Raw genomic sequence first — 18095 nt, 5'->3', positions numbered from 1 at the left:
AAAATCATTAAGAGTCCGTAGGCGATCTCTCCGAATTTGTGCCTTTTGTGTCTTAATTTTTTGTAAACCTATTTTATAACCTAAATAATTAACAGAATCTCCCTTCTGAATCTTTTCAGGAGCAATTTGCAATCCCCATTTTGGTAAAAGTATTTTTATTTCTTCAAACAGTCTGTTCAAGGTATCCATGTTTGAATCGGATGTAATGATATACTATCGATTTGGGAAATTTCTTGCGTATTATTTGCAATGGTTGATTCACAAAATATTGGCACAGGGAGGGGCTATTTAACATACCCTGGGGGAGGACGGCCCAGTGGTACCTCCTCGAAGGTCGAGAATTATTATAAGTAGGCACTGTGAAGGCAAATTTTTCTCTATCTTCTTTTTGTAAAGGTATAGTGAAAAAACAATCCTTTAAATCAATAACTATGAGAGGCCATCCTTTTGGCAATAAAGAGGGCAAAGGAATTCCAGATTGCAGAGGGCCCATAGGTTGAATAACCTTGTTGATAGCCCTGAGATCTGTCACCATTCTCCATTTACCTGATTTTTTCTTAACCACAAATACAGGAGAATTCCAAGGGCTGGTAGATTCTTCTATATGTCCAGCATCTAATTGCTCTTGTACCAACTGTTCTAAAGCCTGTAACTTTTCCTCAGCTAAAGGCCATTGCTTTGTCCATATTGGTTTCTCAGTCAACCATTTTAAAGGCAAGGCTGTTGGTATCTCTGAAGGGACATCAACTGCTTGTTCTTGTACAGCCCAAATGGCCGGTTTTCTCCGTTTGTAATATCTTTTAATATTATCACCAGAAATATAGGCTCTAGAAGTATCAGGAATGATAATTTGGGTATTCCATTGTTGTAATAGGTCATGACCCCATAAATTCATTGCAATATTGGCTACATATGGCCTTAATTTTCCTATTTGTCCCTCTAGTGCTATACATTCAACCCATCTCATGCTCTGCCTTACTCGAGATAGGGTTCCAAGTCCCAGGAGCTGAACATTTAAATTCTGAAGAGGCCAATACGGATGCCAAGATTCTGGGGTAATGATACTTACATCCGCACCTGTGTCCAGCAGGCCAGTAATAAAAATGCCATTTACACACACTCTCAGCTTTGGTCTTTGGTCATTTATAGAAGTTTGCCAAAACACACGGAACTCATCTTTCTGATCATTATTGCTTGTAACAGTAGGCATGGGGCTTTCTAATTGTCCTGACGAGTCACGTTCTCTGTAGTAACTGGAAATGACTGAACCATGTTTGCCATGGGGGCCTGTGAGGCCCCCCCTCTCTCGTTTCCCGTCTGTATCAGGTTGCCTTGTCTATCTCTTGTAGACCTGCACTCATTCGTCCAGTGTCTGCCCTTTCCACATCTTCTACATAAACCTGAAGGCTGAGTCCTCCTATTTCTGTTATTTCTAGAAGATGCATTATTATTATTTCTGAAAATCCGTTGTCTACAATTCCTTTTCATATGACCCGTTTTGCCACAATTAAAACATTTGGTATTCTGATGTCTCCTTTTACCATTGGAAATTGCTTCTTCTACCCATGCTTCAGTGCCATAGTCAAATATATCAACATCTAGTGTATGCAAGACCCATTCTTCTAATGGCGCTGATCTGAGCTTTAAAGGTCCCAAAATCCTTTTGCATTCCACATTTGCATTTTCATAAGCCAAAGTCTCGATCATTATACGTCTTGCTTCTGGGTCAGATATCCCTATTTGTACAGCTTTAGTTATTCTTTGTAAAAAGTCAGTAAAGGGTTCTCTCTGACCCTGTTTAACCCTGACAAATGATTCCATCCTCTGTCCTGGGTCTTGCACCCTGTCCCAAGTCCTTAGGGCTGCTGTAGTACACACGGAGAGTATGTTTTCATCCAAATTAGCTTGTTCCTGAGGCTCAGAAAATAGCCCCTCTCCCAAAAATTGATCTATGGAAATCTCAATTCCCTTTGCTCTTTCCTGCTGTTCTAAAAGTCTAGCCTCTTGCCTGAATAAGCATTTCCATTTCAATTGCGTTCCACTCTCAAGGACAGCAGAGCTCAGTTGAAACCAGTCAGAGGGCGTGACTTTATTTGTCGTTGCCCAAGATCTTAGCATCTCTTTAACAAAAGAGGCATTCATTCCAAAAGTCATTACAGCTTGTTTAATTTCTTTGAGATCATTCATACGGACAGGTTCCCATGTATCTTCCTTGATGACCCTAGGGTTTCTGGAACCAACTACTTTCTCTGTTGTTACAACTGGAAAGGCAGGTAGAACTGTAGGTAGAGCGTTGTGGGAATTGTCCCGGAGGGATTTACCCACAGATTTAGTTAAAATATGCCTTTCTACCTCTTGCTCTTCTTTCTCAGAATTTAGAAATTCCTCAATCTTTTCAATTCTATTCAACATTGCCTTCTTTAATGTCTGAATCTCCTGTCCAGAATTATGTTCTAAAGCCTTCATTGAGGATTCTAAAGTATGAAGTTTGTCCATTAGAGATAACGTCTCATCTTTAGACATAATTTTTATAGCATATACCGTGCCTTCTTGTATAGATAATCTTTCTGTCAATCTGTCATAAGCTTTAGACAAAATCCGATTGTCACATTCAGCAGTTTTGATTCTCTCAGTTAATGTTTCAGTTTCTACTGAAAGGGACTGAAGCTTACGATCCAAATCAGCTGTTCCTTCTTCCATAGTAATGAATTTCTCCTTAATATCAGCCGTTAATGTTTCAGTTCCTACTGAAAGGGACTGAAGCTTACGATCCAAATCAGCTGTTCCCTCTTCCATAGTATTGAATTTCTCCTTAACATCAGCCTGTACCTCTTCTAAATTTTTTTCAGTTTGTCGAGTTGTTTTAAACAAAGATCTGTTCTCTGCCTGGAGAACTTCAAACTGATTTTTGAGAAGATTGTTGTCATTCTCAATTGTTTTTAAGCGTTCAACCTCGTCTCGTAAAGACTTTATCATATTTCTATTATCAAACCATACAGTACCAAGGAAAACTACGAATCCCAGAAAGATCCATATCTGTGGGCTGACAGACACTTCTTGTAAAATCTCCCACATGGTACAACTGAAAAGGCTGTTAAAGTCTTGAATGGTAATGTTTTCAGACATTTTTCTTATTTATAAAAGAAAATTATGTACCTGTAATGAAATTTTCCTTCCAGTGGTGGCTAAAGAAATGCACCTGAGTCCACGTGGTCTAAGCCAGAGCCGGTGTGAAACAATTAACTCAAAACAAAAATTATTGTACTGCCTGTTAAGGGAAGGGGTTGGCGGCTTTTGCTTCAAAACCGCAGGTACTTCCATTAAATCAGGCAGTGAGGGTTTGGAAGAAGCAGGGAGCTATTAACTGCTCTGTGGGGGGTCGCTGCTCTGCGACTGTAGTGGCCTGGAGTGGGGGAAGGGAAAGCGAGCAGGGAGCACGCTGTAAATCGCCTTCCTGAGCTCAGGTAACTAGCCGGGAAAGGTGGAGCTTGCGACCCCCTGTGCCGGGTCGGGGGCAAAATAGCCCGACGTTGGGATGCCAAATGTGGTGTCGCAAATGAATGCAGACAGATTATATAGATATATACAGCTTTAATAAGGAAATAGACTTACAGGACCACAGGTTCCCGCGGAGCACTGGAAAAGCGGAGCAAAAGAAAAGGCTGCTGGGCTCACGCCCGGCAGATTTATCCGTAAACATTAGCCCGAGGCGAACACGCCCCCAATGGGTGGGGCTATGTCCCTACATCCATTTGTTGTTATCCTCATGTTTAGGTCTTTGCTGCTTAAGTGATTGACAAGAATATTACATTATTTTTGGTCCTTTAAAACCTTTCCATATAATATTGTCTCTGTGTGCTAATTAGCCTCATCCGTCAACATGACAAAGCCTAGGGTCATCTGAGGCAACATCAAATGAGTCTTTGCTTAGATCATGATGTCTGATTTCTGTCTGAAAGAGATTATGTTGATTGGTGATTGACTTGGAAGAAGACTCTTCCCCTGAGTTGTCAGTGTCTCTAAGTAAGTGGGCCTGGGCTGATTAAGGTAGCTAACTGAGCACAAGACAGTAACAAAGCAAAAGAGAAAATTAGGAAACAATGGTTCTGCATGTTTTGCCTTCAGTGATAAACTTGAGTTTCTTATCCTAAGCTCCCACAGTGGTAGACCCTAACTTAGGAGTAATAACCAAATAAACGTGTTTATTACCAGAGTTAGTTCCTTTTGTTTAGATAATTTCATCACATCAACAAAGAAGAAAGTTGGATTAAAGGAGGTACCTTAACAGTGATTTTGTTGCTGCAGTGGACTTGGGAATATTAACTGTGGAATAATTTTCAAGATATCAGAACTTTAGATGGCAAAGATCAGTCACAGAAAAATCTACACAGCTTAATTGAGCGGGTTTTTTTTGTATTTTTATCTTTATTTATTAAAAATTTCCACCTCCTCCCATCCTCCATTTCCCTCCCACACCTTCTTTATCCATTCTTCACCTGAGGGGCACCTAGGTTGTTTCCAGGTTCTTGCTATCACAAATAGTGCTGCTATGAATATAGTTGAACAACTGCTTTTGTAGTATGATTAGGCATCTTTTGGGTATATTCCCAAGAGTGGAATTGTGGGATCCTGAGGTATGTTGACTCCCAGTTTTCTGAGAAACCGCCACACTTATTTCCAAAGTGGTTACACAAGTTTGCATTCCCACCAACAAATGGTGGTGTTTCCTTTAGTCCACATCCTCTCCAGCATAGGCAATCATTGGTGTTTTTGATTTTAGCCATTCTGACAGGTGTAAGATGGTTTCTTAAAGTTGTGGGTATCTTGACTGTGGAAGAATTTTCAAGATATTGTGACTTTAGACGGCAAAAGTCAGTCACAGAAAACTCTACACACCTTAATTGTTTTTGTAGGACCTGAAAGATGTGAATGTTGAGAGTACTGGTGGACAGTGCATGTTAAAATTATAGCATTTTAGTGGGCAAAAGACTTTGCAGGGAACAAAGGAGTTGGATTGGTCTATCTATCCTGAGAGATGTTTGTCTTAGGTTTTTTTCAGGTTAAAATCCATGGATCCTAGGACACAGTCAGTGTGCCTTGAGTAAGGCATTAGGGTAATCTCTGTTTCTCTGAGTATTCCTTTAGTGGTCAAGGAAGTTTGGAAGCTCAACAGAAAAATTGGTCTGAGACAATAATCCTGTATTCCCTGTATAGCTTACAGTCTTCATGATATCCTAGCAGCTATCCTGTATTGATCCTGCAAATTTCTATTATCTTCTATTTCTGATAAAGTTATCAAATGTCTGATTGCTCTCAATACACAGTCATAGCTTAACTTGCTGTAGCCTCTCCATCCCAAGCCTGGATTCATTCCTTGTGGCTCTATTATGTGATCTTGGCCTGGTAAGTAGTGCAGGTGCTTAGAAGACCACATAAAATCATTTAAGTAGAGATCATTTGTGTGATACTTGGCCCCAAAACTAACTGGATTTTTCCATGTCTAGGTAGTTTCAGATGGAAGTCCAATGATGAAAAAGAGACAGGGATTTTCATGGTTTTCAGCACCATGAAAGGAAGGCCCTTGCTCTGAATTTAAAGTTAGGAAAGTGTCCAATGCCCAAGACTCTATCCAGCTACGCCTTTAATTTATAGAAGTAGTATACAATATAATTATTGTCTCATGTTGGAGGGATGCTACTTGGCCATTTGATCATTCCCCGCCCACCCAGACCCTCAAAATAACCATGCAGAAACTATATTAATTAAATCACTGCTTGACTCATTAGCTCTAACTTCTTATTGGCTAACTCTTACATATTAATTTTACCCATCTCCATTAATCTGTGTATCACCACAAGTTTGTGGCCTACCAGCAAAGTTTGTGCACATTTTTCTCCAGTGGAGGATCCATGGCATCTCCTTACTCTGCCCTTCTTTCTCCCAACATTCAGTCCAGTCCTCCCCACCTGCCAAAGTTCTGACCTTTCAGCAGGAAAACAGTTTCTTTAGTCATTAATGATAATCACAGCACACAGAGGGCACTCCCACATCACTCTGAGAGGAACATCATACAGAACCTGCAGTAAATTTAGTCAAAGTTTGGTGTTGTAATAGGAGCGGCGGGGCTGCATCCCCGGCACCCGGCTGCCCGCATGGCTTTACCCAAAATAATTACACGGAAACTGTATTTTTTTAAACACTGCTTGGCCCATTAGCTCCAGCCTCTTACTGGCTAGCTCTTACATATTGATCTAACCCATTTCTAATATTCTGTGTAGCACAACGAGCTGGCTTACCAGGGAAGATCTTAACCTGCGTCTGTCTGGAATGGGAGAATCATGGCGACTCCTGACTCGGCTCCTTTCTCCCAGCATTCTGTTCTGTTTACTCCACCCACCTAAGGGCTGGCCTATAAATGGGCCAAGGCAGTTTCTTTATTAAATGAAAGTAATTCCTCCATCAGTTTGGTAGGGTTCATTGAATCTTGGCAGGATCACCTATGCTTTACTGATCTGGAAATAAGAAAGATACAAAATGTGAAGGTCATGGATTCTTCTTCTGTGGTCAGTTCATCACAATTATAGCCATCTATGATTGGGATATTCAGAGCCTTAGTGAAGAGACTGTGGGAGTTCATTGCATTAAGTGTTGCAGATGAAGCTGGGTTACATTTGAGAGCACAGGATGTTGAAATTTCCAAGATATGAGACATCTGTCATCGAGCCCTGCATATGGGGAATGGAAGTAGCAATAGAGTAATATATATGAGAAGTGGCAGGGATCTGTGTAATAGTTTGACATTATTTTGATAATAAACTTTGTAGTCAGAGATAAAAGCTAGCCATTAGCTTAACAAAATATCGTAGACACTTTGAGGACTAAAAACTGATCAGAGACAGGAAGTAGACAGTTGAGGCTGAGAGAGGATCCTTCTCTCTTCTAGATGGCAGCAGTCAGAATCACTGGTTGTGCTCTGCTTCTTCTCTGATCTTTCAAGTTCATACCCCTATATCTGACTCCTGATTTTTATTAATAATAATTAATTAGAATAACATTCCAATAAAGTCAGTTAATATTAGTTTCAAGAAAAGATCTATTGAATAAAAAAGATAATAGTTCATCAGAGAGCAATACCATTCAATCTTTTTTTAATTATTTTATTTTTTTTAAATTCTTTTTTAATTAAAATTTCCAACTGCTCCCCGTTTCCCATTTCCCTCCCCCTCCTCCCACATATTGCCCCCTCCCCCCACTCCCCTCCCCCATCCCCACTCCTCTTCTCCTCCCCCCAGTCCATTCCCCCTCCCTCTCGATACTGAAGAGCAGTCCAAATTCCCTGCCCTACAGGAAGACCAAGGTCCTCCCACTTCCATCCAGGCCCAGGAAGGTGAGCATCCAAACAGGCTATGCTCCCACAAAGCCAGTTCATGTATTAGGATTGAAACCTAGTGCCATTGTCCTTGGCTTCTCATCAGCCTTCATTGTCCGCCATGTTCAGAGAGTCCAGTTTCAACCCATGCTTATTCAGTCCCAGTCCAGCTGGCCTTGGAGAGCTCCCAATAGATCAGTTCCACTGTCACAGTGGGTGGGTGCACGCCTCGTGGTCCTGATTTCCTTGCTCATGTTCTCCCTCCTTCTGCTCCTCATTTGGACCTTAAGAGCTCAGACCGTTGCTCCAAATTGGGTCTCTGTCTCTCTCTCGATCTATTGCCAGATGAAAGTTCCTGTGCCATTCTCCTTGGCCTCTTGTCAGCTCTCATTGTCCGCCACATTCAGAGAGTCCGGTTTTATGCCATGTTTTTTCAGTAGCAGTCCAGCTGGCCTTGGTGAGCTGTCAATAGATCGGCCCCACTGTCTCAGTGGTTGGGTGCACCCCTCATGGTCCTGACTTCCTTGTTCATATTCTCTCTCCTTCTGCTCCTCATTATAACCTTGGGAGCTCAGTCCAGTGCTCCAGTGTGGGTCTCTGTCTCTATCTCCATCCATCGTTAGATGAAGGTTCTATGGCGATACGCAAGATATTCATCAGTATGATTATAGGATAGGTTCATTTCAGGTTCCCTATCCTCAGGTGCCCCAATGAACTAACTGGGGACATTGCCCTGGGCATCTGGTAGCCATTCCAAGTTCAAGTCTCCTGCCAACCCTTAGGTGGCTCCCTTACCTAAGGTATGAGTTTCCCTGCTCCCCTATCCCACCTTCCTTTATCCCCAATCACCCCGATTCCCCCAGTTCCCCTCATCTTCTCCTTCACACTTTTCTCTCCCCATCACCCCTCATTCCCATCCCACCCCACCCCCAAGATTCCAATTTTTTGCCCATCAATCTTGTCTATTTCCCATAGCTGGGAGGATATCTATATGTTTTTCCTTGGGATTACCCTCTTGTTTAGCTTCTTTAGGATCACAAATTATAGACTCAGTGGCTCCTATCCATGGCTAGAAACCAATTATGAGTGAGTACATCCCATGTTCTTCTTTTTGGGTCTGGGTTACCTCACTCAGGATCGTATTTTCTATTTCCATCCATTTGCATGCAAAATTCGAGAAGTCATTGTTTTTTTACCGCAGAGTAGTACACTAATGTGTATATATTCCACACTTTCTTCATCCATTCTTCCATTGAAGGGCATCTAGGTTGTTTCCAGGTTCTGGCTATTACAAATAATGCTGCTATGAACATAGTTGGACAAATGCTTTTGTCATATGATAGGGCATCTCTTGGGTATATTCCCAAGAGTGGTATTGCTGGGTCCAGGGGTAGGTTGATCCCAATTTTTCTGAGAAACCGCCACACTGATTTCCAAAGTGGTTGCACAAGTTTGCAGTCCCACCAGCAATGGATGAGGGTACCCCTTTCTCCACAACCTCTCCAGCAAAGGCTATCCTTGGTGTTTTTGATTTTAGCCATTCTGACAGGTGTAAGATGATATCTCAAAGTTGTTTTGATTTGCATTTCTCTGATCGCTAAGGAGGTTGAGCATGACCTTAAGTATCTTTTGGCCATTTTAACTTCTTCTGATGAGAATTCTCTGTTCAGTTCAGTGCCCCATTTTTTAATTGGGTTAATTATCCTTTTAAAGTCTAGTTTCTTGATTTCTTTATATATTTTGGAGATCAGACCTTTGTCTGTTGCGGGGTTGGTGAAGATCTTCTCCCAGTTAGTAGGCTGCCTTTTTGTCTTAATGACAGTGTCCTTTGCTTTACAGAAGCTTCTCAGTTTCAGGAGGTCCCATTTATTCAATGTTGCCCTTAATGTCTGTGCTGCTGGGGTTATACATAGGAAGCGATCTCCTGTGCCCATATGTTGTAGGGTACTTCCCATTTTCTCTTCTATCGGGTTCAGTGTGTTCAGATTGATATTGAGGTCTTTGATCCATTTGGACTTGAGTTTTGTGCATGGTGATAGATATGGATCTATTTTTATTCTTCTACAGGTTGACATCCAATTGTGCCAGCACCATTTGTTGAAGATGCTTTCTTTCTTCCATTGTATACTTTTAGCTCCTTTATCGAAAATCAGTTGTTCATAGGTTTGTGGGTTAAAATCCGGGTCTTCTATACGATTCCATTGGTCGACTTCTCTGTTTTTATTCCAGTACCATGCTGTTTTCATTACTGTAGCTCTGTAATAGAGTTTGAAATCAGGGATGGTAATGCCTCCAGAAGTTCCTTTATTGTATAAGATTGTTTTGGCTATCCTGGGTTTTTTGTTTCTCCATATAAAGTTGATTATTGTCCTTTCAAGATCTGTGAAGAATTTTGATGGGATTTTAATGGGGATTGCATTGAATCTATAAATTGCCCTTGGTAGAATTGCCATTTTTACTATGTTGATTCTCCCAATCCAAGAGCAAGGGAGATCCTTCCATTTTCTGGTATCCTCTTCAATTTCTTTCTTCAATGCCTTCAAGTTTTTGTCAAATAGATCTTTTACTTCCTTGGTTAGAGTTACCCCAAGATATTTTATGCTGTTTGTGGCTATCGTGAAAGGTGATGATTCTCTTATTTCTCTCTCTGCTTCCATATCCTTTGTGTATAAAAGGGCGACTGATTTTTTGGAGTTGATCTTGTATCCTGCCACATTACTAAAGGCGTTCATCAGCTGTAGGAGTTCTTTGGAGGAGTTTTTGGGGTCGCTCATGTACACTATCATATCATCTGCAAATAATCCAAGTTTAACTTCTTCCTTTCCAATTTGAATCCCCTTTATCCCCTTATGTTGTCTTATTGCTATTGCTAAAACTTCGAGAACTATATTGAAGAGGTATGGAGAGAGTGGACAGCCTTGCCATGTTCCTGATTTTAGTGGGATGACTTTAAGTTTCTCTCCATTTAATTTGATATTAGCTGTCAGCTTGCTGTAAATAGCTTTAATTATATTTAGGTATGACCCTTGTATCCCTAATCTCTCCAAGACTTTTATCATAAAGGGATGTCGAATTTTGTCAAATGCTTTTTCAGCATCTAATGAAACGATCATATGGTTTTTTTTTTTTCAGTTTATTTATATGATGGATTACATTGATAGATTTGCGTATGTTAAACCAGCCCTGCCTCTCTGGTATGAAGCCTACTTGATCATAATGGATAATTTTTCTAATGTGTTCTTGGATTCGGTTTGCCAGAATTTTGTTGAGGATTTTTGCGTCGATATTCATGAGTGAGATTGGCCTGTAATTCTCTTTCTTGGTTGGGTCTTTGTGTGGTTTTGGTATCAGAGTTACTGTAGCTTCATAAAAGGAATTTGGCAATGACTCTTCTGTTTCTATATTTTGAAATACATTAAGGAGAATAGGTATTAGGTCTTCTTGGAAGTTCTGGTAGAATTCCGCATTGAAACCATCTGGTCCTGGACTTTTTTTGGAAGGGAGGTTTTTGATAACAGCTTCTAATTCTTCACGACTAACAGGTCTATTTAGGTTGTTCACCTGGTCCTGGTTTAACTTTGGTATATGGTATTTATCTAAAAAAGCGTCCATTTCTTTTACATTTTCCAGTTTTGTGGCATACAGGCTTTTGTAGTAAGATCTAATGATTCTCTGAATTTCCTCTGTGTCTGTGGTTATGTCCCCCTTTTCATTTCTGATCTTATTAATTTGCAAATTCTCTCTCTGCCGTTTGATTAGTTTGGATAGGGGTTTATCAATCTTGTTGATTTTCTCCAGGAACCAGCTTTTTGATTCATTGATTCTTTCAATTGTTTTCTGTGTTTCTATTTTGTTGATTTCAGCCCTTAGTTTGATTATTTCCAGTCTTCTACCCCTTCTAGGTGAGTCTGCTTCATTTTCTTCTAGAGCTTTCAGGTGGGCTGTTAAGTCTCCAATGTGTGCTTTCTCTGTTTTCTTTAAGTGGGCAGTTAGTGCTATGAACTTTTCTCTCAGGACTGCTTTCATAGTGTCCCATAGGTTTGAGTATGTTTTTTCTTTATTTTCATTGTCTTCAAGGAAGAGTTTAATTTCTTTCTTTATTTCTTCCTTAATCCAGGTATGGTTCAGTAGTTGACTATTCATTTTCCATGAGTTTGTAGGCTTTCTGGGGGTAGCATTGTTGCTGAATTCTAGCTTTAATCCATGGTGATCTGATATGATACAGGTGGTTATTAATATTTTTTGTAACTGTGGATGTTTGCTTTGTTACCGAGTATGTGGTCGATTTTTGAAAAGGTTCCATGAGCTGCAGAGAAGAAGGTATATTCTTTCCTATTTGGGTGGAATATTCTATAGATGTCTGTTAAGTCCATTTGATTCATTACCTCCATTAATTCTCTTATTTCTCTGTTAGGTTTCTGTCTAATTGACCTGTCCATTGGTGAGAGAGGAGTATTAAAGTCTCCTACTATTAATGTGTGCGGTTTGATGGCTGCCTTGAGTTTTAACAATGTTTCTTTTACGTACGTGGGTGCTTTTATATTAGGGGCATACATATTCAGGATTGGGACTTCATCCTGATGAATTGTTCCTGTTATGAGTAGAAAATGTCCCTTTCCATCTCTCCTGATTGATTTAAGTTTGAAGTCAACTTTGTTAGAAATTAGTATGGCCACCCCTGCTTGTTTCTTAGGTCCATTTACTTGATAAGCCTCATCCCAACCCTTTACTCTGAGTAGGTGCCTGTCTTTGTGGTTGGGGTGTGTTTCTTGTAAACAGCAGAATGTTGGATCCTGTTTTCGTATCCAATCTCTTAGTCTGTGCCTTTTTATAGGAGAGTTGAGTCCATTGACATTAAGTGATATTAATGACCAGTGGTTGTTAACTCCGGTCATTTTTTTAGTTGTAAATTTTGTGTGTTCCCCTTCTTTGTGTTGCGCTGGTGAAGGGTCTCTAGTTGTCTGAGATATTGTGGTCATTGTTGGACTCCTTGGTTAGTGATTTTCCTTCTATTACTTTCTGTAAGGCTGGATTTGTGGCTACGTATTGTTTAAATTTGTTTTTATCCTGGAAAATTTTGTTTTCTCCATTTATAGTGAACGAAAGCTTGGCTGGGTATAGTAGTCTGGGCTTGCATCCATGGTCTCTTAGTTTCTGCAGTACATCTATCCAGGACCTTCTGGCTTTCATGGTTTCCATAGAGAAGTCAAGTGTAAGTCTGATAGGTTTACCTTTATAAGTAACTTGGCCTTTTTCCTTTGCTGCTCTTAGTATTCTTTCTTTATTCTGTATGCTTTGTGTTTTGATTATTATATGGCGAGAGGATTTTTTTTTTTTTGATCCAGCCTATTCGGTGTTCTGTATGCTTCTTGAACCTTCATAGGTATATCTTTCTTTAGGTTGGGAAAGTTTTCTTCTATAATTTTATTAAATATATTTTCTGGACCGTTGAGCTGCACTTCTTCTCCTTCTTCTATTCCTATTATTCTTAGGTTTGGTCTTTTTATTGTGTCCCATATTTCCTGAATGTTTTGTGATGAGAATTTGTTGGCCTTGCTGTTTTCTTTGATCAGCGTGTTTATTTTCTCTATGGTATCTTCAGAATCTGAGATTCTTTCTTCTATCTCTTGTATTCTGTTGGTTATGCTTGCTTCTGTAGTCTCTATTCGTTTACCTAGATTTTCCCTGTCCAGCTGGCCTTCTGTTTGTGTTTTCTTCTTTGCCTCCATTTCAGTTTTTAAGTCTTGAACTGTTTCCATTATCTGTTTGATTGTTTTTCCTTGGTTTTCTAGGGTATCATTCACTGATTTACTCAATTCTTCAAACTTTCTGTTATACTTCTCATCCATTTCTATAAGGGCATTTTTTACATGCTGTTTAAGGGCGTCAATCACTTTCATAAAGTCAATTTTATCTACTTCTTCATGATTAAGGTGTTCATGTCCTCCTGTTGGGAGGTCGCTGGGTTCTGGTGGTTTCATATAGTTTTTCAGATTGTTGGGTGAATTCTTGCATTGGCGCCTGCCCATCTCTTTCTCCGAATGCTCCCCTATGGATCTTCTTTTACCGGATCAGGTCTCCTTGCCTACTGATGTACCTTCCCAGTGATGGCTCTCTGCAGTGATAGCTCTCCTGGTGCTCCAGTGATGTCTCTCCTTGCTTGTTGCAGGCAGGCCAGTGAAACAAAGGAAGTCTCCTCTGCCTACTTGCCCTGAGGATTTGCCCCCAGCACCAGACAGACTGAGCTGGATGGTGTTATGTGCCCAAAGAGGAAAGGGGGCAGAAGGAAGAAGGGTTCTGGATGCAAGTTGGGTGGGACAAGAAGAGAGAGGCAGTATGCGGGGTGTAGAGCCCCTGCAGGGAGCCCAGGGTGTATAGGGTGGGGGATGAGGAACTTCAGAGTTCCCTGTCCAGGGCTGCTTCTGCCGCCACCAGTCACAAACTCACCCCACTGCTGTCTCTCCTGGTGCCGAGATCAGATCTCCATGCAGGTTGGGTAGTTCGTAAACAAAGCACCTACCTTGGTTGGTGTAGGCAGGCCAGTGAAACAAAGGAAGTCTCGCCTGCCTACTTGCCCTGAGGATTTGCCCCCAGCGCCAGACAGACTGAGCTGGATGGTGTTATGTGCCCAAAGAGGAAAGGGGGCAGAAGGAAGAAGGGTTCTGGATGCAAGTTGGGTGGGACAAGAAGAGAGAGGCAGTATGCGGGGTGTAGAGCCCCTGCAGGGAGCCCAGGGAGTATAGGGTGGGGGATGAGGAACTTCAGGGTTCCCTGTCCAGGGCTGCTTCTGCCGCCACCAGTCACAAACTCACCCCACTGCTGTCTCTCCTGGTGCCAAGATCAGATCTCCATGCAGGTTGGGTAGTTCGTAAACAAAGCACCTACCTTGGTTGGTGTAGGCAGGCCAGTGAAACAAAGGAAGTCTCGCCTGCCTACTTGCCCTGAGGATTTGCCCCCAGCGCCAGACAGACTGAGCTGGATGGTGTTATGTGGCCAAAGAGGAAAGGGGGCAGAAGGAGGAAGGGTTCTGGATGCAAGCTGGGTGGGACAAGAAGAGAGAGGCAGTATGCGGGGTGTAGAGCCCCTGCAGGGAGCCCAGGGAGTATAGGGAGGGGGATGAGGAACTTCAGAGTTCCCTGTCCAGGGCTGCTTCCACCGCCACCAGTCACAAACTCACCCCACTGCTGTCTCTCCTGGTGCCGAGATCAGATCTCCGTGCAGGTTGGGTAGTTTGTAAACAAAGCACCTACCTTGGTTGGTGCAGGCAGGCCAGTGAAACAAAGGAAGTCTCGCCTGCCTACTTGCCCTGAGGATTTGCCCCCAGCGCCAGACAGACTGAGCTGGATGGTGTTATGTGGCCAAAGAGGAAAGGGGGCAGAAGGAAGAAGGGTTCTGGATGCAAGCTGGGTGGGACAAGAAGAGAGAGGCAGTATGCTGGGTGTAGAGCCCCTGCAGGGAGCCCAGGGAGTATAGGGAGGGGGATGAGGAACTTCAGAGTTCCCTGTCCAGGGCTGCTTCCACCGCCACCAGTCACAAACTCACCCCACTGCTGTCTCTCCTGGTGCCGAGATCAGATCTCCGTGCAGGTTGGGTAGTTTGTAAACAAAGCACCTACCTTGGTTGGTGCAGGCAGGCCAGTGAAACAAAGGAAGTCTCGCCTGCCTACTTGCCCTGAGGATTTGCCCCCAGCGCCAGACAGACTGAGCTGGATGGTGTTATGTGCCCAAAGAGGAAAGGGGACAGAAGGAAGAAGGGTTCTGGATGCAAGCTGGGTGGAACAAGAAGAGAATACCATTCAATCTTAACTAATTTGTAAGACTAACAGATGTTTTCCTTTTGATTAAATACAATTTCAACAAATCATCCAAATAAAATGTCCCCCTCCAAAAGAATAAATTGGCCTAACAGTCACTTATTATAATCATATTAGGTATGTTTTCAAGGGAAAACAAAAATACATTTTCCTGCCGGGCGGTGGTGGCGCATGCCTTTAATCCCAGCACTCAGGAGGCAGAGGCAGGCAGATCTCTGCGAGTTCGAGGCCAGCCTGGTCTACAAGAGCTAGTTCCAGGACAGGCACCAAAAACTTCAGAGAAACCCTGTCTCGAAAAATAAAAAAAAAAAAAATACATTTTCCTTTTTTTTTTCTAGACAGATTCCTCTGTGCTGCTCTGGCTTTCCTTGAACTCACTTTGTAGATCATTCTGGCCTTGAAGTCAATGAGATATACCTGACTCTGCTATGAAAGTGTTGGGTTAAAGGCTTGCACCACCACAGCCTGACAAAAAATTATTTTAAATATACAGGTGGTGTTGTTTCTTTATTTTAAATGTTGTTTGCTTTATAATTCCTGTTTTCTCAGGTAGTATTATTTTCTCCTTCTGGGTTCTCTGATGGAGCTAAAGACTCAATAATTGTAATTATGCATGCTACCAAATTGAAAATTGAACACAAAAATATATAGGATATATGATGTGAAGAGACATAGGAACATTATTTAAGGTTATTAATACAAGTTAGGATAAAAAGAAATTTACAAACAACACTTTGGGCTTACTGAGATAGGATAGATAATAAAATATTTTCTCTAAATTTACCAAATGCAGAGGGATTGGACATTGTCAATATAATTCTTCCCAGTATATATTACCTATGTATTTATTGTATATAGCCTTACTGTGTTAGTTAAAACCTTCACTTTTTAATTAGGCTCCTGAATTTCAAAATCAGGTCTCATCAGAATTGGCCAAAGATAATTGGATAAGTTGTCTGCCATCAGTAGGTTGTTTTTATTTTGCTGACTAATCCTGTATAGATGTGTTTAAACTTTCAAATTTTGTGGAGAACAACTTTTTTGGTAGTATGTCCATTTCTTCCATGACCCAGGGGTAGTTTGATAGAGCACTCTTCATTCTCCATGAGTTTTTAGGCTTTTTGTGATTATTGTTTTTGTTAAATTCTAACTTTAAAACATAGTGATCTGATAAAATATGGGTGGTTATTTCAATGCACGTGCGCGCGTGCGTGTGTGTGTGTGTCATGGGTTGCCTTGTTACCATATTTGTAGTCCATTTTAGAGAAGATACCCTGAGGTTCTGAGAAGAAAGTATATTCTTTTGTTTTCGGATGGAATATTCTGTAGATGTCCGTTGAGTCCATTTAAGTCAAGACATCTGTTAGTTGTCTTATTTCTCCGTTAAGTTTCTGTCTAATTGACCCGTCCATTGGGGAAGAGTAGGTTGTTGAAGTCTCCTACTAGTAATATGTGGGATTTGATGTGCATTTTAAGCTTTAGTAGTGTTTCTTTTACATATGTGGGTGTTCTTATATTTGTGGCATAGCTGTTCAGGATTGAGACTTCATCCTAATGAATTGTTCCTTTTATGAGTATGAAGTGTCCTTCATCTAATCTGATTGACTTTACTTTGAAGTCTATTTTATTTTTTAATTAATTAATTAATTAATTTAAAATTTCTACCTCCTCCCATCCTCCCATTTCCTTTCCACTCCCTCCTCCCGCCCCTTGCTCTCCAGTCCTAAGAGAAGTCATGGTGCCCTGCCCTGTGGGAAGTCCAAGCACCCCTCCCTCCTTGGAAGATGTGCATCCAAACAGACTAGGCTCCCAAAAAGCCAGTACATGCAGTAGAATCAAAATCCAGTGTCATTATCATTGGCTTCTTAGTCTGCCCTCATTGTCAGCCACCATCAGAGAGTCTGGTTTAATCATGTGCTCATTCAGACCCAGTCCAGCTGTCCTTGGTGAGCTCCCACTAGTCTCTGTGGGTGGACACACCCCTCGAGGTCCTGCCTTGAAGTAATGTTGTCTTTGAGGTTTAGGTTATTTCTTCTATAAAGCAAAAGGATACATTCTCTAAGCTTGTGACAATTTGTAAGTGAATTGGATCTATTGATAGTAAGAGATGTAAATGACCAGTGATTGCTACTTCCTGTTATGTTTCAGTAGTGGTGTTTGTGTGATTCTCTTCTTTGGGTTTGAGATGTCAAGTTATCTGTTTCCTGTGTTTACAGTTAGCTTTCTTGGGTTTCCCAATAGTACTTTCTGTATGACTGGATTTGTGTGGAAAAGTATTGTTTAAATCTGGTTTATCATGGAATACCTTGTTTATTTTCATTGATGGTGTTTGAAAGCTTTGCTGGTTATAGTAGAGTCCTTAGTCTCTTAGTGTCTTCAGCACATCTGTCCAGGGCCTTCTTCCTTTCATAGATTCCATGAAGAATTTGGATGTTACTCCGATATGTCTGCCTTTATATTGTACTTGACCATTGTCCTTTGCATCCCTTAATATTCATGCTTCATTCTATATGTTTTGCATTTTGATCATTATATGTTAGGGGGACTTTTTTGTCCAGTTTTTCTGGTGTTCCCTAAGCTTCTTGTACATTTATAAATATATCCTTCTTTTGGCTGGAAAAGTTTTCTTCTAAGATATTTTTTTTGTTGACTATATTTTCTGTGCCTTTGAGTTGGTATTCTTCTCTTTCTTCTATCCCTATTATTCTTAGGTATAGATTTTTTTCATGGTGTCCTAGATTTCCAGGATGTTTTCTGTAAGGTATTTGTTGGAGTTATTGTTTTCATTCACCAATGAATCTCTTTCCTCTATAGTATCATCAGCACCTAAGGTTCTCTCTTCTATCTTTTGTATTCTGTTGGTTACACTTCCTGCTGTAGTTCCCGTTTGTTTACCCAGACTTTCCATGTACA

The sequence above is a fragment of the Chionomys nivalis genome, chromosome 26 (assembly GCF_950005125.1).
Source record: "Chionomys nivalis chromosome 26, mChiNiv1.1, whole genome shotgun sequence".
Taxonomy (NCBI): Eukaryota; Metazoa; Chordata; class Mammalia; order Rodentia; family Cricetidae; genus Chionomys; species Chionomys nivalis.
This window is presented reverse-complemented; position numbering follows the sequence as displayed.